Source organism: Cyprinodon variegatus, unplaced genomic scaffold (assembly GCF_000732505.1).
Source record: "Cyprinodon variegatus isolate N-32 unplaced genomic scaffold, C_variegatus-1.0 Scaffold97, whole genome shotgun sequence".
Lineage (NCBI taxonomy): Eukaryota > Metazoa > Chordata > Actinopteri > Cyprinodontiformes > Cyprinodontidae > Cyprinodon > Cyprinodon variegatus.
The window spans coordinates 901,401-925,729 of record NW_015150550.1 but is presented as its reverse complement, the minus strand read 5'-3'; the positions used below and the strand labels follow the sequence as shown (position 1 = coordinate 925,729).

At 37.0% G+C, this 24,329-nt stretch overlaps 1 protein-coding gene across 1 annotated transcript in view; it reads right to left on the bottom strand.

Annotated features, from left to right (window-relative positions):
* cdh13 (cadherin 13) overlaps nucleotides 1–24,329 on the bottom strand; it is a 462,542-nt gene that overhangs the window by 294,104 nt on the left and 144,109 nt on the right. The gene's annotated exons all lie outside the window — the stretch shown is intronic.

Here is a 24,329-nt window from a genome sequence, read left to right as displayed (position 1 = left end):
CATTGGTGTTACAACATGAATCCCCTCCCCAGGACCACCGATCCTTGCCTCCCTCATCAATTTCCTGCTCTAGACATGGGGTAGACCTAATTGATTAACTGTTCTGATACATTAATTTATTGATTTATTCATTATTATTGCTCTTACATGAGAAATTTAACATATGATGAAGCAGTTTGTGGGGGATGATTTCACATTAGCTAAACCTGGAGCTTCATATTCTAGAAATATATTTAAGGTGAAAATATGGACAGGCCTTCAAATGTTTGTTAAGGTTCAGCTAATCTAAAATTACTGAATTTTGGAGCAAAGAGGTTGAAAGTAAACTGGTCCTGAATATTGGAAAATGTCTAATTTCTGTTTTCTGACTGAACTGAGGAGTCAGTGACTTTCTACTCTGAGTTACCACGAAGGCTTGGCTTGAGCAAAGCATTAAAAGAACAGAGCTCTTCTGGGGTCAGATGTAAGCATCAATGCAAAGGAGGCTGCAAGCCTCTCATTCACAGTCATTTTTACAATACAATTACAATTTTAGGTACAATGCTAGCTAGAATTAAAATGTTAATATCTTTTTAAATGAGAAACTTTGATATTTTGACAAGCAAATATTTTTTGCAACACAATTACCGTAGAAGAAGGTGTGTCTTTAGGTGTTGTCTCTACCACACAGCTACAGACTGACTTTTGACCCCCTCTTCTTTTTTAAGAAGTTTAAGCTAAATCTGAATGGAGAATATTTTACCATACAGTTTACAAGTCTCGAAGATATCCTTAATTGGAATAAGGTTTGGACTTTGACTAGGCCATCCAAACACATGCTTTAATTAAAGCCATTCCATTGTATCTTTGCTGTATATTTAGGATATTTGTACGACTGCAGGGTGCACCAGTTATCCTGTGGGCCATAGGACTACTAACCTGACTCTGCCAGATGGATTTACTCTGCATATCTATCTGGAAACCTTCCGTTGATGTAATTTTGGGAAGGGGCGAAAATACTGGTTAGCTGATAGACTGTTGGTGATAGACGGGCCAAATAAACCAATCAGATCAACAAAGCATATGACGTACTAACAGAGCGATGACGAAAACACAACCACAAGCCAGGCTACTCTTGCCGAAACCAGTCGGGAGATTAGCAAAAACCTCTTTTCCTTTGAGAAAAGTCTCCTCCTTCTTTCAGTGAAGAAATACTCTGTAATTCCGATGAAACTTGCTCGATAGCCACGCTAACGCTAGTTTCATCGGCTGAAGCCGCCATGTTCTTTAGACTGAACTGTCGCGCTTCTCGTTGCGTCACACCTCAACCTGCCTCAAAGCCAACGCTGATTGGACGTTCGTTTGGTGAACAGCTCCAAATTTTCTTTAACGGAGAGTCTCCAGACTGATCTGCGAGTGAAACCTTGAAAGCTCGCGAGATCAGGATGGTCTCACGAGGCTATAGGACTACACCAGAAGCTTGAGAAATACCAATGGATCAAGAAGAAAATACAGTATAGACACTGTCGAAAGTTGAGGCCTCACTGGTGCCACCTGCCATCCATCTGTCCAACATAATGAATTCCAAGACACAGCTAAGGTACTGGGTAGAACCCTGAAATCACAAACCTCTGGCAACACTTAAAGACTTCAGATACTTGAATACCTTTGTAGTGGCAGTAAGCGTTTTACAACAAAATGTGTTGGATTGGACCATTTTTCAAATTCTCTGTTGCATTAGGTAAAGAAGAAAAATCAACTGAGAAACAGCTGAACTTACTGTCTACTTCATCAGATTTACTATGATCAATGACAGGATAGGGGGATCTTACTGATCTTAAGACCCCCTGAAAATGGCTATGCCCCCATCCTCTTCCCGGAAGTCTTGATATTATTATTTGTATCATTAAATTTTTTATTTATCTGATCCAAAATCAGATTAAATTGCATCATTATCACCCTTTCTTTGTGCTCCCATGTCAGTTGAACTCGATCTTTACTACACATTTTGAAGGAAAATGCATACCAGTGAACCTGTGGCTCCTATATTTGCAATTTGATTGCTCAGATTACAAGCTGCATGTTACTCTGGTTGTGGAAGAAGTAAGAAGCGACATGGATGTTTGATCAATCTCCTCACAGTGAGTCAAAAGCAACAGAGCCCTAATGAAATATATCTGGGAACACTGAGTACAATAGGGTACATGACCCATTTCAGAGCAGCCCCAGAGCTGAACAGAGAGCCAGATGAACGTGCTTCTGCACAGAAACTGTTGGAACAAGCTTTACCCAGATTTAAGTTAGCTGTAAAACCTGAATGCTGACCTGACCAAGAATTGGCTGGTTATAAGTTAAACCAATTTATTTATATTCATCCTGCATCTTCAAGGTCATTATGGGGATCAGAAAGCATTAGAACCATTATCTGAGCTACAAAAATTTAAGCATTTACATTAGTTAAAGACATTTAAATGTCCTTTAGATAATCACATTGTTTCTTTTTTCTGCAGTCAGTGCAATATTACATGTTTATAGAAAATAAAAACTTTTATTACGTTTATTAACTTGCTTAATAAACAGGGAACAAAGTCTTCTCTTCCACATCTTCTGTGCTGATCCTAAAAATAAAGTTCTGGGTTGTTTAAAGGTCTAGTATTAAAATGAAATAAACCACAGAAAATGATCACTTATGTACCACTTATGTTCTAACATTAACCCTGTTATGTTTCTGAACAATATGTATTACATGTAATGTTAATTAAAAAAATCAAAAAGGATACAGTTTTACATTAAATGAACCACAGATAAACCTCTTTATATATACAGAAATAATAACAGATTTATTAATATCAATCACAGGGCAAAAATGTGGATCTAAGACAGTTTGTGGATGATGCTCTATGTTTTGTTTACACAATTAAAAACATTAATTGTGTAAAATTAGTATTTATGTTGCTCCCACTGCTCCTGCTAATAACTCTGTCAACCAAAATTGATCAGAAATAACCCTTCATCCACCATAAAAAATAAAAAAAGGACATAAATGTAAAATGTAGCGACTGATAAAAGGCCATGCTACCAACCCCATCCACAGAACGGGCACAACCAAAAGATCTGGTCTTGTTTCAGTTCACTTGTCATTCTTTCCTGCTATGCAAATAAGCAGGCTATAAAGAACCAGAACAGACAGAGCTGTGCACACAAAGTACTCCTATATTATTCTTTCACTTTTCACAGATAAATATATATTACTCTCTATTAGTCCATGAACATCTGTTTTCCATCAATGCAGCACCACATGTATTATACAAGGTCTACTGTTAGGGCTGCCTGGCAATCTAATCAATACTACGGTTTATCAGAACTCTCATTTGGTACATTTAACCTTGTATCTCAGTCTGGCTCTCACTGCAGAATTTCTGAACTCTTTCCTCTGAAAAAATATCTTTATTTTACCAACTGGATAAAAAGGAGAAAAGAATATACAGTAGAGGGAGGAAGAAAGGGAAAAAAAAAAAGGAGGATGAGAAATCAAGCATATCCAGTACCAAATACTGGCAAAATAATAAGGCTGCAATGGACAACGAGGGCAAGCTACAAAGTCAACAGCCTACTCTATGGGGAAACAAAGCTCTATCTCAAAAATTCAACTCTCTCTTCTAAGCCGAAGCATGAAAGATGTGTTCATTTCCATTTCCATTACAAGTCCCAGATTTATTTCAATAACATGGCTGACTCTTTAGAGGCTGCAAATTGCAGCGCCAAACTGTGTCAGTGGCATTTCAAAGGCAGCTGAGTGTTTGATGGTATTCTAATGTTGTCAGGTTTTGGGGGATTTCACAGAAGAATATAGTGGATTGGCATCTTTGAAGTCAGGCAACAATAAGAGAAAGCAACTTACCCTACTCAGCTTCTGCAGTGCTACACACCCACTTCTCATCAGAATTGCACAGTACAAGCATTAGAGGTGCTGAAATCTCCAGCTGATTATTCAAACAGGAAACAGGATGAGGATTGGGGGTGAAGATTTCACTTGAAGCTACAGTATGTAATTGTTGAAAAGATTTACCGGCAGAAATGTAATATGCTTTACAAAGAAATGCTAATTATGATCATCTACGAACTAAATGTCTAAATCATTATGGTTGCGTTGCCTTAGAAATTGCTATTTAAATTAACATAGGAGAGGTTGTACATTTAATAGAGGCAGACATCTTTGCACTATGGCTGTGCTGAACTGACAGACTGGTGACTGTAGAGGTTGGCGTTACACTCAAATGAGCAAGTATAGAGGATTGAACTGAAATGGTAGTGAACAGTTCGTGGTGACAACACCTTGAAGAAGCGTGTAGGCTGTCTGAAACCAAAAAAAGAAGGAGAAGAAGTAGTGGTTGAAGAATATACACAGTGCAGCATTACTGTGCAACATAGCTGAAGAAGGCAACGGGCGTGAGTGAAATCTGTTTCACAGGAAACTTCACACCAATGGAGGATCATGAGTACTATAGCAGCGAACATTCAACACCCATGTTATCTAAGAAGCAGAAGCACAAAGAGAATAAACAGAAGTGGGACAAGAGATGACAAAAAAACACAATGGAAATCACTGATGGAGGATGAGTGTTTTCACAGTGCCGCTAAAGTTGCCCGTTTTGTGCCAGACAGGTAAAACATATATCCTTCACAGACTAATAACTATCTCTAAATCTATCTATTTAAACAAACCCTGTCATCCCTTGACAAGACAGGAGATGCATTATGTACCTTGACGGCCTCTGTATTGTTGGAGGAGAAGTGGCGGCAGCAGTGATTCATGTTGCTGTGGTCGAACCATTAGATGTCCCTGAAAATTGTAGCATTAATATGTTTAAGAAGTTCCTTTATGAGTTTAAAGGCCATTAGTGCAAAATTAGTGGTAAAATCTTTAGGTGGGGCATCATTACACATTTTTTCTTTAAGAAACCTACAGTAATAGTGACCAAAAAGGTCATTATTAACATTAAAATAATTGGCATTGAGAGCAATTAAATCAATTTCTATGATTTTTGCACAGAGAATTTGGATTCCCTGTTTCAACTTGTGATTTGAGTGAGATTTGGGTGCAAATTGAGCACTTCAAAGAGAATCATTTTCTTTCCTGTAGGATGTTCAGCTTGTTATCTGCTCTGCCTGTAATAGAGCAAAGGGAAAGCTGTAGTAAAACATGTATTTTATTCTTTAGAACCTTCAAATATCTTCTTTTCCTCATTTAAACATCTCACTGACACTGAAACATACAAACTTGTTCTGAGCGGGATTCCTGGCTGTTTGGCAGACTGACTAGCACCTTGTTGCGTACAGGTAAAGGTCGACTGGCTCGCCAGATACCTAGATGCCAGCTGGTTTTCTAGCAAGTTGGTAGTCTGGATTTCAAAACAATGTTGCATCAGTCAGGTCTCCTAATTTTGCTAAATCAGAAAGCTCAGTTTGAACATTTCTTATAATTTATTTTAGATTGAAGTTTTAAAATAAAACTAATAGATTATTAGGCCTGTTTTTTAAACTGGTTTTAACAACATATGTGTGACTAAACCACTTTTGTACAGAAATGTCAGGAACAAAACACACAACCCACCAGAAAACTAAGAGTTATTTGGGCGAGGCTGCTCACAAGCCTGACCCAGTTTCACCAGTTGTGTCAGAAGGAAGGGGTAAAAACTCAAACTATTGTTAAGGTGCATTTACACCAAACACAATATCTGCAGTAAATTCCCTCAGCACTGCGGGGAGTTCACTTTTGTGTATTTCAGATGCAGTTGCACAGTGGCTTCACTGTGGCCCACGTCAACAATGAGGAGGACCTTGGGCTTCGTGAAGCTGACACCCCACCCATATAAAGTTCCGGCTTAACATAATGTGGCATTTCTGTGCTGCCATTAAATATAAGAGTGGGCTTGTTTACCTTATTTAGTGGGTGAAATGATTATTTCACAATATCAGATTGTTCATCATCCTCCCTAATCCTTTAATTTGGAAAAAGCTATGAGGTTGCCAGGGGTAACGGCAACCTCATTGCTTTTTCTATCCAAATCTTGCTATTGGGACTTCACAAAAAAGGCATAAGTGAAACATAACATTACAAACAGCTGCTAAATTGCTCACTGTGTACAACTTTTATTGGGAGTATTTAAATATCTGTTTTAAACTGCTTGTTTCCCTGATCTATGATTACTTCTTAAAAATAGTAATAATTTTGAAACAACAGAACAAAACACAGACACACTTAAGGTTTCAGAATATATAATTCCAAGTCAAGAATAATAAAAACATACTTATTTAGGATAAATTCATTTGCATTTAGTGTTTAAGATAATAAAATGCATTTGTGCTTTTATTGAGCTGCAGAAACATTTAAAACATTTGTTTTTAAAATAACAAGAAGCATAAAATCTTGTTTGATAATGTTAAAATTATCAGAGTATCTAAACTGGCTCCAGGTTTTGTCAGAAATATAAATGAGATTTCTTTTCTCTCCTGTCAGGTACTAAAGTTTTCCTTTGAGGTGTTTTGAAGACTATTTTCTGTCTTGTAACAAAATGTCAAGTCTCCATGATGGCAGAGATGTGAATCAGAGGAGTAATCTCAAAGGTGGCAGCGCGGGTGTGTTTGAGCTGATAGCTGCCGTGTCTAACCAGACAGACTCTGCTCAGCCACGTAAAAAGGGCTCTGGAGAACACTATTCTCAAATAATCACCTGGTATTAAAGAGGGAACTGCTTTTGGAAATGTATTTACAACCCCAATTGCATTTTACCCTGGAGTTTCCCATCACAGGGCATTGTGTAGGAACCATTACTGGGATTGAATTGTAGCAAGACTGTGGCTTCTCATCCAGAGAGTTTATGATTTTAAAGGTCCAGGCAGAATCCTTTCAGCGATCAGATTGTTGTTCAAAGTAGCGCTGGTTTATTAAGCAAACACAAACAAATTCAAGTTCAATTTCTTTTTTAACTTAAATGCTCATAAGAAAATAGTGTTTTATCAAATTAACAGACATAATGCTACCCTTTAGGTGATATATTACATGGCTCCTATTTATTGTGTCAGAGGTTTTTTAACATCTATCTATCTGTTTGTCTGTCTATCCTATGATGTCATATTCTATTCTATTACAGTATATTCAGTCCTTGACCTATATTTTGACGAGTCGGAGACAAATTTGTGAATTTTCCTGTGTATTTAGCTTGTGTTTGCTCATTTCTCGGGAGCTCCACCCCAAGGTTTAAATTATAAACTTTTTAATTGTTTTTTTCTTTTTTTATCTAGTTTTGACTTTGATTTTTCAGTTGTTTTAATTTGTTTTGAGTAGTTGTTAGGTAGCTTAGTTTAGTCTTTTTTTCAAAATGCTTGGTTCCAGTGTAGTTCTTATTTGTCAAATTGTGTGTAGGTTTGTAGAGGACCCAAATACAAAATGTAGATTAGGGAGGGAATGAATGAATGAAGAGAATCAGCAACCAGTAATTGTGGAGTAGGAGTATATATGCCAAACAGAAATAAGAACGGGGTAATCAACTGACTGGGAGCAGGTATAGACAGAAGGATCTAGAAGGGAGCAAGGGGAAAGGAGACTGGCACAAGGGGGCAACATAGGATATGGATAGAAAATCAAATACAACCAGAAAACAACTAGAATGACACATAATGGAAATAAATCAAATTACCTAGAAAACATAGGATGACATTCATCAAAGGGTAACTGAACTGTCAAAAAGAAAACTTAAACAGAACTTAAAAGCCAAGAAAGGGCAGAACCATGACATTAGTTTCAGTTATAGTTTTACTCTGTTATTTGATATGACTTACATAACGGGCGTTTTTTAAAAATATTAATAATGCTAATATTAAAATAAACAGATAAGGAGGAACCGTGACAGCAACACAAATCACCTGATTGCTAATATTATGTGCTGATGTAATGCAATACAGCATAAAAAATGCTGAAACAGCAGACGAAAACTAGATTAATAATCAAAACATTGTTTTTGTCTTGATTTTTTTTTTTTATTGGTATATAATTACTGCTCTAAGTGGGTTGCTCTGTTAGCTTAAGGCATGTTTTACAGTCTCTACACTCCATTAGCGATTATTCAGTTACTAAATTAGTTGTTGATCATTTCAATAATCAGTTCCTCACAATTAATTGTTTCAGCCCTAATAATAACCTTGTTGGCTCATCCACAGAACAGGACACATCCAGAAAATTAACAACCAAGTCTTTCGAGAGAATGACCATCCCTCATTCCAAGACCCGGACAAGTCTAGGGCCAGTAAAAGGATGGCTTACGCTTTTTGAAGATCCTACAAATACTGGACATAAACTGTTTGTCACGGCAAATTATAATATAAAATCATTGCATACTGCTAGCAGAGAAGCTGAAGTCAAATTCATAATTAGTCTTCACACAATGGCACTATTAAAGCTGACTCTTCTCATTGTTGTATTTAGCGATACCTATTAAAAAAAGTCATAAACTAAAGGTTAGGGATGGACGATATATCAAATATACTAGATATATCTCCAGTTTTCCCATGCACAATAGTTAAAATGACTATCGCAACCATTGACTACAAATCAAATTGTCTGCATATATTTCACTAATCTTCCAAACAGGATTAGTTTCTGCATGGCACCAACACACACAACAGCAACCGGCAAATGAAATGTAGCGTTAGCAGGTGATTCACCTGAGCAATATATGGCAGTGGTTTGGAATTCACACCAAAGACGTCAAACTAAATTTTTACAGTAGCAGCCATTCAAAATGGTCCTTCCCAGTCAAACGCCGGCTGATTGGCAGCCCACTTCCAACTACTGTTAGACGTGCTGCAAAAAGGTAGCAATACAAATTTATCCCACCACCTAAAAAGTCATCTGCTGCTAAATGAAGAATATTATAAACCACATGTCAGGGTCTTCCCGCACACCAAATGAAACATTCAATAAAGCAGCTGTGAAGCATGTGACGTTGGCTTTGTCGTCCAAAAAAGCTATCGCATATGAGAGAAAACGACATACATGTCCGGAAATCACAGACATTATTTAATATGTTCTTTAAATGTTTGTTAGATGCTCTAATACCTGTGATCTGATGCGGTCTTGTTCAGAGGTTTTTGCTGACATTCTCTAAACTTGTTCTCAATTCTACAACTTTTGGTGTTTTTTTTTTTTATTCTCAGTACGTGAAGAACAATGCAAATAGTTTTGAAATGTTCTAATAATGCTTTAATTTTTGGACTGTATTTCCATTTTGTTTTTGTAATTTGAGGTCAGTTACTTTTTTTTATTATGCACAAAAGAGCCCTTTTTATTTTACATTGTATTTAGTATTGCTTTCGTTTTGTCTCCTGTTTGGTTGCTGGCATTTTGTTAAAGGGCTAATACTGACACCAAAAGACATTATCTGGCACTAATTTTTGTGAAAAGCTTTGAGCGGGTTAAAATAAAATATTTTGAATTTAAAACAAAATGTTTGAATGAGTATATCAATTTATGCACTCTATTGTTTTTTAAATTTTGTAATTTAAAAATTTCATAATATGTATCGAGTATCACATTATAGGCCAAATATATCAAATATTAGATTATTTTTTTATTTCACATCGCTGAGCCCTACTGAAGCTGCCCGCCTTTCATAACTTTTCACAGAGTGCCCTAATAGTTTTTTTTCTTTTTTTTTTCTTTTTTTTGTTTTACAAAAAAGATCTGTTAGGTTAGATCCCAAACCCTTTATGCCAGTGTTTCACAACAACAAGGCTGTTGTTCATAACCTACCGTTTTTAATAAAATAAATGACAAATCAGGAAACTGATATGATTTCTCCCATGTCTTTTTATTCATGAATAGCATGCTATGAAGATATGCCTTCATTATAAAGAAAGTTCATTTTGACCATATAAACATAAAGCTGTTATTGACTGAATATGAAGAAGCACTGCAGTTAGTCTTTTCTAAAACTACTTCAGAGCTTCAGGGCTAAATCGAAGCAAGAAGAGAAAATTAGCTAAACAGGGAGAGATATTTCCAGAAACAGCTTGAGGGGTGTAAGACTCCTATTGTGCTCTGCTTTGATATTCAGACTTTAAATACGATTCTCAGTCATATGGCACTAAACTCTGACATATTTTCCACAGTGATCAAGTTAAAAATGCTTTTAGACATGACTAAGTTTACAAGCTCAAAGTAATTTCTGTCCTTTCCAGAGAAAATGTGAACCAGTATATAATTTGAGAAAAGGGCTGAATCTTTGAGTTAACGAAACTGGTTTTCATTTTAAAATACACACAGTTCGAGATTAAATTATATAAATTAGTTTACTAAAAATTGACTTTTCCACCACATTTTTCTCGCTTAAAGAGTTTCTGCAGTAACTAGAACAGACTGATTCTGACATAAAGAACCAGCGGAGATGAACAGGAGAAAGGCTGAAGAGCAGAAAAAAATAATCACAAAACTAAGATGGAGAAAATGACTAAGTTCATTATGTGAAATCAAGATATGACTGAACCATCAAGACAGAGCCCACTGAGCCCCACTGATTTCATTCAAAGAGAGCGAACGAAGGAGCTTTAAGTAGGAAATGAAAATGTAATGAAGATAAACCCACAAATAGTTCAAACATAATCAATAATTTTCTGGACCAATCCATTAATCTTTGTAAGGGTTATTTTACAGAACTAAATGAAGCAAGTAAATAGTACACACAATGGTGGAGTGAATTCAAATCACACCTGCAAACTGATCATAACAATGTATGCAAAACAACTTTGCAAACAAGTGAGCTACTTTTAATATTTCATAAGAAATTCACCAAAAAGGTGTAAGCAAATAAAAAAAAAGATCAAAAACGCACACAGAGTTTGCAGACCTCCGCCAAGCAGCAAACTTTGCTCCAAATTGTGACATTGGACATGATCTGGATCATTACTACTGTCAAGGTTGGTTGTGGTTTGGAGGACCCAAATGCAGAGGCAGAGGTGAATATTTGTAGTTTTAATGAAAATGATTAACAAAGGCAGTCCAAAAATCCAATTAAAAATGTAACAGACCAGAACCATGGAGACTTCAAGGGAAAACACGTAGAAGGAGCCAGGGAGAGACGAGGGGAGACGACTACAGCGAAGACAGGACCAGCAACAACAGAGGAACCAACCAAGAGTGAGAGCAGAGGGAGAGCATAAAAAGCTGTCAGCGACAAAGGCAGGGCTAACGAGCTGACAAGGAGCAGGTGTGAGGAGACAACGAGGGAGCCAAGGGGAAAGGAACACACACACACAAGCAAGAGGGCAACAGACGACAACATGAGAACTAACATAAATCTAGAAATTACAACAAAATAGGAATTAAACCAATAAAAACTAGAAAAACAAGGAGCAAAGTAAAGCATAACATAACCAAAACCATGACAACTACATTGGAATACATTATTCCTTGGCATGAGGCACACCTCTTGTAAAAAATGTCCAGAAATTCCATCCATAGGTTTTCGATTGATCCTGCTAACAAAACAACAAAGTTCCCTTTTCTTGTGTTTTTGTCTTTAGTAAAATACCTATGGACTTTTGAGTCTGATGCTGAGGCTGTCCATTGTCACTGCTGCCACCTTCTGGTTTAGTGGAGAACTGGTTGTCGCACCAAATATCCCCATCTCACAATGTTAGAGAATATTTAAAAATCTCCCTGTATCCAGATTATAATCTGGATCATCACCAAAACTGAACAGATTGTTTCATGGAACAAGGGAGAATTTGATTGAAATCCTTTCATTACTTTTAAAGTTATCCTGTACATAGTCAGACAGAGACAGACTGACAGACAGACTTTAAAAACATAACTTCCTTGAAGGAGGTAATGTCCAAAGTATTTATGGAACCAGACAGACCAATTTGCATTAGCAGACACTTCAGGATAATTACATCTCAAGAACTTCACAACAGACAATTTTTTTGTCGATAAATAGGTATCAGAAGAGTTAAAATTGTAGCTTAATGACTAATAATGGCGTCACTAAAGCTGTAAAAATTAACAGAAATACAGACTTTGAAGAACACTCTTTAAAACTTTAGTTTGTGTTTAACGGTGCATGCTTGAGATTAAAGTGCTGCACAAAAATTACCATGGGAAACTACAAAAAAACTACCAGGCTGCTGGGACCAGCTGCTTCTGCTTTGAATTCATTTTTAGTCACATTGGAGTCCCAATGTGATTAAAACTAGCAACTGTTTTTTAGGAGTTTTTTTTTTCATTTTTTTTTTTTTTTTTTTTTTTTTTTGGCATGTTATGCGCAGAATTCTCCCAAACCTTAAAGATCAACTAAAGAGCAGCCTTCTGTTTCAAAAAACTCTTCACAAAAAAAATCAGAAAGGTTTTAAAAATTGTTAGAATTCAAAAATCAGGATTAGTAGCAATCCAAAGTAGGTTCTGTGGTAAATTCCTGCATACCCATTTCAGAGAGCTAGGAGGCCCTTGCCCAAAGTAACATTAGCTCAGTAAAGCAGCAGGATTGTTCTACATTGTTTTCTAGCTGACATCTGAAAGAAGCTGTTGAAGTTGCAACGCGCCATATCTGCAGGAGAGCGTAATTAGAGCACAATTATCTAGTGTTAATAATAATACATGTACCAAAATATTGGCAGAGCCAATATTAATTAGCCTGTTATATCAAACCTAGTTATATAAATGTAGGTAGAAATTAGATTATACAGTGAGACATAAATGTATGAATCTCTTTTAATTAGCTTCTTTATTTATTTTCCTTTGTTATAATTACCTTATTTATTTATTGACCTTAAATCTTCAACTTTATTTATTTACTACTTATTTTTTAAGTATTTATTTATTTGCATGATATAATATTTTTGTCAGTTTTTTTTTCCTTTGTATGTTTTTACCCTATATAGTTCTTCAATGCTATTTACTTCTGCCTGCTGTTTTTACATTTCTCTATGCATTTCTGCCTCATTATGCAAATGAGGAAGGGCTGTGTCTAAGAGGATCACTTTATGTCTCACAGAAATTTAATTTCTACCTACAATTATTTGTTTATTGTATTTTTGGTGCAATTAATTGTATGCTTATTTATTTATTGAGCCTTTATTTATTTCTGTATTTATTTTTAAATTTGGCAGAGTGGGTCCTCCATAGGTGTTAGAATTTTTTATGCCAAATTTATGGTAATTACTATATTTTCATTAAATATAGGTCTGCTCTTACATTTTATACATTTTTATATTTAATAGCAAGCACTAAATATAAATGTTACATTTATACCTGAAGAGTATCTTACTACTATAAATCTCTTTCTAGATAATTATATCTTTATGTGAATATTTATATTCACATAAATATAATATATTTATTTCAAAACTTATATGTTTATCTATCCCTTAATCTAACATCTAATAATCATATATTAACACTAAGATCTGATTAAAAAATTTGGAAGATATGCAAAGTGACCATTCATCTGTAGTTGGTCAATTTGTGGCCACACCCACAAGGCATAGGACTGTAAATGAGAAAAAGATGCATTCTTGAGAGGAATCAAACCACTTTTCCTTCACATTCCCTTTGATATGGGGGTAGGGCCACAAATTGAGTTGTTAGAAGCTTTTATTGTATCTTTGCCCTAGAAAATCATGTTATCTGTCTTCCATTGAAGAGGGCTCCTTGACTAGAAGTTACCTGACTGATAGCATCTGTTTTAAAAGGAAAGAGTGGGGTAGAACAAGTATCTGCTTTCTACTCATTCAAACATCTTTACCTTTACAAGGTCAGAAAATATCTTAGCTTTGATATTATAAATTTTCCTTCTGACAAATAACCAAATTTAGCTATTTCTGTTTTCTTTATTCTGAGTTTTTGTTAGTATGCTGCTGAAGATTCTCAATCATCCAGGCCATAGTCATTTGAAAAAAAAAAAAAACAATCCACAAGACTTTGTTTCCAAGTTTGAAGACATTTCGCTTCCCATCCAGGAAGCTTTTTCAATTCAACTGTCAGAAGTAGCGTTGAGTTTGAAGCTTTATTTCATTTAGAAATACTCTCCTCTGTGGCAAAATTATTTTTCCTTTGCTCTACAACTTCCCTAATATTTTGTTGCAGAATGGTAAAAGAAAAAAGAATCCGTTAACTTTTTGAAGCCACATCTGAAAACCAGAACTGTATTTCTTGTAATGTTGATGTGATTTACAACAAAAAATGTAATTTGGTTTTCCAAATTGAGTTAAGCCCTAACTTGTCCATTTTCTATGATCAATGAGAAGTACTGTAATGCGATCATTTCCCCTCAAACTTCGGAGCAAGTAGCTCTTCCAGCTACTAATCTGCATATAACAGCAATTGTTTGCCTGTGTAAATTTTCAGTCACCGGGTCAAGGCAAACACAAACAGGCTTAAATTAGAGGGCAATCAAACTTTTTTTTTTTTTGAAGACATTCTGACACCTATCCAGGAGTATTTTGTCAGTTCTATTAGCTCGCACCAGAGCAACCTGTAGTTGAAACTGTGATGTACTTAAACAGCATTGAGGTCCATCCTTCTGCAAAATTCCACGTCAGATTCAAATCAAATAGCCACCCTTTGATCTTCTGGCTTATTGGACTCTTGTGTTGTGCATGGACTATTTTATTGGTCTTTTGAAACATGACCAGAGGTCTTATGTATATCTTTTGACTGAATTGTAGATGCTTTGAAGCTGAAAGTGCAATCCTACCCCTCTGTTCAATGATGACTTTTCTATGTTCAAAAAGATACTATAACTTCCTTCACCCCTCTTTCAAACCATCCGTCCTCTCTGTCCAAAATCTGAACACTTTGGACTTTAAAGGTGTGTCCTTTGCTCTTGTGGACCCAGAGTGAAGCTGAATTTTGCCCAGAGTTACTGGCTCTCCAGTGCTGCTTGTTTTTTCCATATAAAAGGATGTAGTCCTCACTGCACTGGATTGCATAATCACAAAACACTTACACCTAAGCAGAGTGACCTTGTTTGTGATCCGGTGCAGCATGGATTGTACAGCCTCCTGTTAAATGAGACATTTTCACACAATATTTCCAACAAAGTTAAAGGACAGCATTTGTTTAAGCTAACTTTAAGTGTGCACCAATTTGCTCTTTGTATTTTATGTCCTCATCAAATGGTAGATTAATTGTGGAGGTTATGAAGATCAAGACTTCCCCATCGGATGTATTATTTTTTTTATTTAGGTGGGAACACTGCATCAGGCGACTATGTTAAGTGCAGATGAAGGTTATTTGTATTGCACTATTTAGTAGCTGCTGAATAATATTAGTCGCTTATGTTTATTTTTAAAATGTCCTCTATAAATGGAAGCACCCCCGGTAAAACTGACTTTTAGTTTAAAAGAACTCATCATAAAGTATCCATATACATTTGTATTATACCAAATACCTGATTTATGAATTAAAAAAAAATTCTCACTCATGTAAAGTTTAACTTCTAATTAATTTGTTTTAAAATAGATTAAATAAAATTTAATTAGGCTTGATTTCTTGCACAGGTTCATTAGCATTTTGAAACACAGCCATAGCTTTGAAAAATCACACCGCATTTAAACACTCCTGATCTGGAAGGGTGTTGGTCTAGAAGTCAAACTGTCAAACTGAGTTAAAAGCCCAGAAGTCAGGCGTGTAGTAGAAACATTACCACCAGCAGAGAGAGTTTTAAAGAGTCACATCAGTAAGTGAAGTTTTATCTCTAAGCCTCAGAAACACTGGTGCTCCCCGACCCAGAAACTGCAGGGTTAATTACACTGTCAGACCTACACAGCGCATGTAAGCTCATACACACAACAGCCTTTCATAGTATTATTTCATCTTCAGTAAGAAAATCAAAGTTATTTGAAGTGTTGAATATATTTTTCATTAAGGTGGATGCAGAAAAACCATGTTTTCTTTTTAAGCAACATGAAATTTCTGTTAATCAGAGAACATGGAACATTTTGCTGAAGGACTTTCTTCAGAATTTTCACTTTAGACTAAGATATCCTTTATAATGTGTAAAAGTTAATTGCGATGAGCTGGAAGCAGCAGAGCTTTATTATGGGACAAACTGTACAGAGTTGTCCACATCCACACTAGTTTCCTTTAACATGTACATAAAACAGCTGTCGGTTGTAATTAGAGGATATGTTTTCTCAGACTAATATATGAGGCCATTTATATCAAAGTTTACACTCAAAGAAAGTTGGTTAAGTTTGTAACTATTTTCTGTGTGGGCTGATGCTCCTGTTTTAAAAGGAGACAAGGGAAAGATGAGACCTAGAGAGTGAAAGAGTAATTAGCAGGAGATAACAGAGACCGGCTCTGTGCTCTCTGGCTCGGGGCTCTTGGTGATCCTCTCTTTGTTATTGCCCTGAGCTACACCTTATCCTCCATATGGCCAGAACGCCTGCTCATAGCCGACGGACAGCACAGCATCAGAAACCTGTGAGTATCCTCATTAAAACATGACAGTGGAGGTTTTATCAGCCACAGTTCATGGTCAAATCTGCATCAGCTGAATTAACTGTACAGGAATTGTTGAGTTTCTTTGGCTTCAGTTTTTTTCTCCAGCCTCCCACTCATCTTCATCTGATTTCCAATGTAACAAGGCCAATTTGACACAAAAGCCAAAGAAGATAAAACAAATAGCAAACGTAGAGCTCGTGGCTTTATCTAAAGCTCCAAGAATGTCCCTACAAATCTTTTTGAAACAAAAACTAAAATCTAAGAAAGTATATTAAAAATACTTAGGACTCAAAGAATGATCTCAAACTCTGATTATTTTTCTTACCTATTAACCATTTAAAATGTATTTATTATACATCATTATATTATTATAAGTCCTGAGGTTGGTCATCAGAGAAACATTTTTATAGTATCATAAATATTAATTTTTATCAATAACAGTTATAACAAAAATGTAATTTGGAATTTTTTTTGGGCAACTCCATCCATCCATCCATTCATCCATCCATCCATCCATCCATCCATCCATCAATCCATCCATCCATCCATCCATCCATCCATCCATCCATCAATCCATCCATCCATCCATCCATCCATCCATCCATCCATCAATCCATCCATCCATTCATCCATCCATCCATTCATCCATCCATCCATCCATCCATCCATCCATCCATCCATCCATCCATACAAACATATTCCAGACTGACTCAGTATGTTCATTTCTTCTGAGTCTGTATTAATTGGTCCTTTTTTGCTGCTCTACATCTTCAGGGATAGTGTTCTAAAGTGGCTTTTTGAGCAGATATTGCCTTTCTGTCATCTGCAACCAGGCAACCTGTTCTCCTCTGATGTCATTGACACAATTGTCCACTCAGCTGCTGTTCTCTGAACATTATTTATTTTCACCCCATGTTGTGTAAACACGAGAGATGGTTTTTAGGTTAAAATACCAGCAGATTCGAAAGTTTAGAAATACTTAGGAAATCTAGTCCGTGTATTCAGCACTCTGATGCTCTGATCAAGCTTCAGCAGGTGATCTTTAAAAGCTCTGTTTGCTTAAAAGCAGCTTCTCCCACCTTATTGGCTGATTACCCATCTCTATTACCAAGTCTTTAAACAAGATACCTGAGAGATAATAGTTCAGTTTCAAAGATTCTGTTGTTTAAACTAAGAAAACAGTGGTCTTACTGTAGCAACGAAATCTGAGTCTATTTCCTTGGAGTTTGCATGTTGCATGCATGTGTAGCTTATTTCCAGGTACTCCAGCTTAATCCCACAGTCTAAAAACCTGACTATTGTGTTAATTGGCATCTCTAAATATCCCTTAGGTGTGAGGGTGTGAATGGTGGTATGTGTGTGAGTGTTGCCCTGTGACAAGCTGGCGATCTGACCAGGGTGAACTCTGCCTTTGCCCATGGGCTGCTGGAGATACAGTAGGTAATTGATCCAGGATGGATGGATGGCTGGATGAGTGGGTGGGTGGATGAGTGGTTGGCTGATTGGATAGGTGGGTGGTAGGATGGATGGATCACTGGGATGTTTACTGAATGAAATTGACACACACACACACACATAAAAAAACATGACAAAGACTAGGTGTGCACAACATGACATGGGTGGTGAGGGAGGTATCATGGTTCTGAATCACAGTATCATTTTAAAACTTACATCTTGTTAAGTTTAATTTCACTGGTCCAACAGTGCGATCATCATCATCATCATCATCATCTCAATGGGGACAAACATCTATCTGGAAAATGTAAGTCAGGGAAAACAGTGACAGTTTCAAGAACTGCGTCCACCCCAGTTTCTAAAAAGAGTTCATACATTATGGGTCATTTTGTATTCATATGTAGTTGATTCCCTGTAACAGTCAGCTGATAAAAATTAAAACTCAGATGAGACACATTCAGTACCAACTCTTACAAAGTCCTTTTATTCTAGCCATGTGAAGTTCATATATTTTTTGGAATAATTTCCATCCTTAACAAAAGAATAACAACAGGAGCCATACGCTTATTAAATTTGATTTTCTTTTCTTTGACATGATTGCTTTGTGCAGCTCCCCCGATGGACTGCAGCGACTTTGTTAATAATCACTAGCATTCATCAAGATGCAAACGAAGTCGCAGGCTCTCCCCTCTGTTGTTGCCCGATAGGCCCAGCATTGTACAGACGGTAAAATCAGACTCTCATTATTAACAGCAGCACTTCACACAGGGATCCGAGGCAGATAAGGGAAGAATTGCTCTTTAAATTTCTGACACAAAAAGCTCACAGCTTACCATTATAGTAGTTTGCTCTAATGCATGATTTAAAAAAAGTACCTTTAGTGGCATTTCTCAGAACTAGGCCATTTTATCATGAGAGATAATGTTAGAAACTTTAACATTAATTCTGTTAGTTAGTGTTTCATCAGATGGATACCCATGAGTAATAAACCTACTCTTTCATTTCTTGCAGGGTGCATGCATGCCTAATGCTGACAGCAACAGTAAACATCTGGGTGTCTCTGAGCATGCAGAAAATGTTTAATCCTTGAGACTCGGGCTTTGAAGTTGCCTGTTTCAAGGTTACACCTGCTTATTTATGATTTTGCTTAAGTCCCAATTCCAAACACATAACTGCAAAAGAAAAAAAAGCACTCAGAAGAAAATAAGAGAAGAAAATAAATGAAAATGTATCAGTGTGTCTAAGCAATTGAGATCCCCTGAAGCCAAGCTTGACAAGGTTAACTGCAGCAGACCTGGGAGGGGGGGGGGGATGAGGTTTATTTGAACACCATAACAAACTTCAATCAGACAGTGTTTGTTCGTCAGTGTCAGGGTGAAGCATTTCATCAGAGAGGGATGGGGCAGGGCTGGATGCCAGCAGATGTAACTGAGGCCTGGAAGAGGATGCCGCCAAAGGAAACCCAGTTTTAGTGCTGTAACTAAAGGAAATAATGCTTAATAACCACATAAAAATATGGCTAACAGGTTCTAATATTGTGTCAGTCAATGTGGATTTTGTGGACTCAGCTGCAAACGAATTGCCCCTCTGGGACAATAAGGTTTTTATTGTCTATTTAAATGCACAAAGACAAAATATTATATTCATTCTCACTCTAGAGACACTGAGTGGGGAAAAAAAACCCTTAGGCTGTAAAAATGGCAGAATCAGCATTTATTAGCACCAAAAATTACTTAATAAACAGAAAGATTTAAGTTTCCTGTACATTGAAGAATTATTATTTTGTAGCTTTGGTTCACAGAACTAAAATACACCAGCCTCAAATTAATTATGCTTGAATTAGGATTGATGGAAATTAAACTTTTTTAGCTTTAACAAAATTTTAATGCTCACCCTTCACCAAAATAAAGCACAAAGTGGGCATTTAATTGATTCATGGATGTCTAAGTCATCCTTGAATTCTGTTCTCTGAGCAGCAGCCCCTCCCAGCCATGAACAAACAAAAAAGGTGGTTCAGGAAAGTCTGAAAGTGTCAAATCTTTTTTTATGCTGGCAGGTATCTTATTTAGCTGCATTACTCTTACCATTTTAGGTAAAACATAATAGAATTGCTCTGAGCTTCATATTTTACTTTGTCAGTAACATGCTGCCTTTTTCTAAAAATCCCAAAATATAATATTTGATATTATCTTATGATATACATATATTATGCTAAAGTAACTCTATTCTTACTTGAGTAAAAACGTTTTGGCTCCTCTCCCACTGTTGTCTAAAGAGAAAATTAACTGTATTTTCTATAAGTAAAAAATATAAATTTGAAAAATTGTGAATGATAAACACAATACTTTGTGTATGTTAGTGGTGCATTTACTGTAATCCACTTTAATCAACTAAAAAAAATGCCAAAAAGAAGAAAGAGGTGAAGTTGAATCCTCAGGAGAGTTTTTTTATGCTGCTGTGTTTGTTTTTTTCTTTTTGTAACCTGGTAACAGTAGAATGAAATTCTGTAACACAGATCCTTGGCAGCAGTTCAATGTGAAATATATACCCAGATCAAAACTGCACAAATGAAGTCAATTCTTAGACAACACGGGAAGCTCACAGATAATGGCTGAATATGTAGGTACAGTAAAGGGCTGGTTATACTCCCCACAGCAGTGTGTCGCAATAAGCTTGTCGCAGATATTTTTGATTTATGCCTGATTTTGAAGTGTGGTCTGCACTGTTATTCCATGCCACAACGCAAGAGGAACAATCATGAACTAGCTGTGGGTCTAGATACAGCCGAGGCGGTGAGGAAAAGGGGGCAAGTTTGCGCGACAACGGAGGGACATGAGGACTAAAAAGAGCGGGGAAAAAAGAGTGGAAAAAGTGTCCCAGCGTTCTTGCGCACCTCGCTCTTCTAGCCGGTCCAATTTTACAAGCCATTTTCACAATGGCGGTCATACAAACAAAACAAACCGGTACGGTACCAAACAGGACATACGGATAGTGTAAAGCGGATGTAGATTTGACAAATCAGATGCCTCCTGTATGCAGCACTGTCTGTGGTCACCTACAGTTTTGGAGAGGTGCACCAGAGGGTCTTTGCCACATTTGCATTCACTGCGACACACAGACAGACAACCTGGTTTCTGAGCATAAATCAGCCTTTACTCGCTGTTTCATTATACGTACTCTGTTGTTGCTAAACATTGCTTTTCTCCTGTCTGATCTCTTCCTTATATCTACAGTCTCTATCTGGAGCCTAACAATTGAAGAGAGATGAAAAGTGTCAGCTTCCTTCTTTTGTCTTTTGTTATCATTCATGTTATCTGCTTTTATTGATTAAATAAAAAATGTAATAAAGTGTTACACAAATATATTTTGTTATTATTATCTTTCGTGACTGAGTCTTGTTGAAAAGATAGACTTATGACATTCATTAACAACAACATGAAAACTGTCTCGGTGTGTGTGTCTGTGGCTGGGAGAGCCTTCAGCTTTACTGGGGTTCACTGCAGGAGAGTGTGGCAACCTGATAGGGGGCACATCTGTGTGCTAGCAACCATCTCCAGGAGCTTATATAAGGAGCAGCTGGACCACCATTCTTCGCCTGAGGGTCCCACATTATTTGTAAGATTAAGCCCTGCTGAGAATCCAAGTTTCCCTTTGAGCTCTCTTATTCAGTGTTGTGAGGTTGTGACAGAATCACCTTTGATCTAGCTCAACCCTGCTTTGTATCTTTATATTTGTCTCCAGATAAATTACATGAACCTCTAGATTCCTGTCTTCTTTGTTGGTCAATGCCACTCCTTCTCTTGCCTGCCCACTCTTCGTCGTCTCCATCTTCTCCCTGTGATTTCAGGTCCATTGATCCCCTGCTGGACCATCCCCTTCACCTGAGAACAGAACTGCTGAGCCCAGACTCTGGCTCTGTTAGCCAGTTGAGAATTAATCTTTCCTTGTAAATTACACTTTTTAAAAGGAAGCTAAAAGGAAGTCCTGCTGTTGGTCATCTGAATGTAGGCCAAAAAGATTCCTATGATCTTGTCAAAAATATTAATAATACAATCCACTCAACATTTCTGAAGATCGTTAGTTGTAAATGACTATAAGGGCCTCGTATGTATTTTCCAATCCATTTATAAAAAATTTTTAACTCCCCAAGTGTGACCAAATCAGAGAGTTTAAGGTCCTGCTAAAGTTTTCGAGGTGGAAGGCATGAAAAAGATTTTTTTTTATTTTTTTTTATGAACCAGTGCGAACAGATGGAACTGTGAATATAATAAGTTTGGTGAAATTAATGCTGTGGTATTTTTATTTTTTTTACATGAGATGTAACATTACAAGTATGATGACACTAAAACTAGGATAAATTTGTAAGTAAATTAAAAGCCGATAATATGTTGCCTAGATTTTGCGTAATATGTTGAAGCGAGCGCTCTTGTCAATATGCAACGCTCCCTGATGACGTCATTAAACCGCGGCAGACGGCAAACTATGTAGCAGCAGCAAAGCTGAACTGTTTGTAACGAAAAATGTCTGCGGTGTGGAACTTTTTTAAAGTTTCAAATGATGACTTGAAATTTGCGATTTGCAACGAATGTGAGGTGCTTGTCATGCATGGGGGAACCAAGACTTCGTCCTTCAACAGCGATCCTACACTGGACTTCATTTGTGTTTACATTCAATTCTATGCAATACAGCTGTTCTGGTGAGGTACACTTTTTTTTGTCCTATTTGTGAAGAAAAGGGATTTATCTCTTGTTTGAATATTCATTGGCAGGTTAATCACAGGTAGAGTATATTCCAAAATGTTGTTTGAGACAGTGTTGAAAATAAATGTCAAATTTTTCATTTTCCTGAAGTTGAGATGCTGTTTTTATCCTCTACAATGGTAATTGTTTTTGGAATATACAGTGTGTAGTGGGGCATCACAGTAAATGTATGTTATGCTTACATTTTGTGACTGGCATGATGTCAAATTAATTTATATTGGTATCAGCTTATATCGGAATCGAAAATTCAACATTTGGAATATCGGCATATCGAATATCGGCAAAAAAGGCAATATCGAGCATCCCTAGAAAAAAAGAAACCTGTGTTTAACAAAGGTACTTTTTCTGTTCTGACTCTTGAGGAGGTTGCATTTTCCTGCAGCTCTGCAACTTCCTGCTCTCTCCCTGCTTTGCTGTGTCTTGTCTTTTCTGAGCCCTCACTTCATATCAACCGAATTCAAACAATTGATTTAGTGAACTGGTTTCTCAATGCAATTAATCAAATTTTCTCAACTGGAAGACAAGGAAGAAAGGGACCCGTCCTTTCCTGCCCGGACATACCGTGGACTCCTGGAAGGCTTGGAGGATGGTGTGTTTTACCATGCTTCCACTGCAGGATGTTGAAGACCTATAGATTTTCAGATTTATGATATTCGGATGTCTCCTGGATTTGGCGGATACCTGATGTATCTACAATTACAGAGGATGTCGTTGGCAATTTGGGCATTGATCAGGCTGCCGGCAGCAGTCGACGCCCTCACAGAGGCTGTGAATGAGCAGGACAGTGAGCTGAGCCGTATGCTGGGTGCGATCGAATGCAGGCTGGCTGCGGTGGTTGAAACCAAAGGTGAGATGGGATATCTTGGATATGCACGCTTGCTTCAGGAGAAAAGCCGAACAAATTCTGAATATTGGATTCGTTATGTGGAGCAAGCAAGAAAAGCCTCGATGACTGACGGAAAATTCCTGTGCAGCCTGATCTCAAAATAATAATTCTTTTGGATTCGGCCTCCTCCATCAAACCTCCCCTGGATGTTATAGTGGAATGGCCAAGAACTGCCGGTAGTTGTCTCGTGTTTATACGTGCTTTTCTTGTGCTTATTTTTTCTTTGATAACTCGAACTGTATCCTGTCAAGTATAAAGTTTGAAATATGCTTTTTTCCCTCTCCTTCCCTAATGTGGCTCCTATCTTTCCACATAGATAAAGGCATTGCTATAGTGAACTGCCTCACGGTGGGTCCCTTGGAACGCATGGCCTCAGTAAATTATCCCCCCCCAGATGTTGTTACCTTGTTAGTCACTTGTACCTTCAGTCTCACATGTAGTCTGTATTTTTATGATCCCATGGACCACAGTATACCAGGTCACAGCTTGTCCACACTTGACTTTACACTAAACCTTTAGCACTAGGATGACATCATCAGGCTCCTCATGTACTAAAAGTTTATGGTAGGGAGTTGTGGTACAAGAAGAGATTCTGATTTACAGTATAACACTGTGAGTACATGTCAACGTGCAATTTACTTCCATAAATCCATATTTACATGGAATTGATTGCAACCTCACATTTTTGTCTGCCTTATGCAAATCTGTATTAATACCCCATAAGTCCAAATGACAACAATCCTATT